Genomic DNA, 316 nt, shown 5'->3' on the forward strand with positions numbered 1-316 from the left:
TGCTGCTGCTGCTGCTGCTGCTGTTGCCGCACAAATTTTGTTTTCTTTTTTTGTTGGTACATCAGTTTGAAGAAACAAAAATAAATAAATAAAATAAATAAAATAAATAAAATAAAATAAATAAAATAAATAAAATAAAATAAATAAATGTAATTGGGTTTATATTGTTAATGTTATATTTATATTTATTTAATAAATAAAAAAATAAAAAAATAAAATAAAATTCGTTTATCTCTTTCTCTTTTTTTTTTGGGGTTTTATAAATAAACGTATATAAACAAATAAAATAAAATAAAATAAACAGAAGCAAAATAAA

This window comes from Eimeria mitis, genomic scaffold (assembly GCF_000499745.2).
Source record: "Eimeria mitis Houghton genomic scaffold, Emh_scaff1852, whole genome shotgun sequence".
NCBI classification, from domain to species: domain Eukaryota; phylum Apicomplexa; class Conoidasida; order Eucoccidiorida; family Eimeriidae; genus Eimeria; species Eimeria mitis.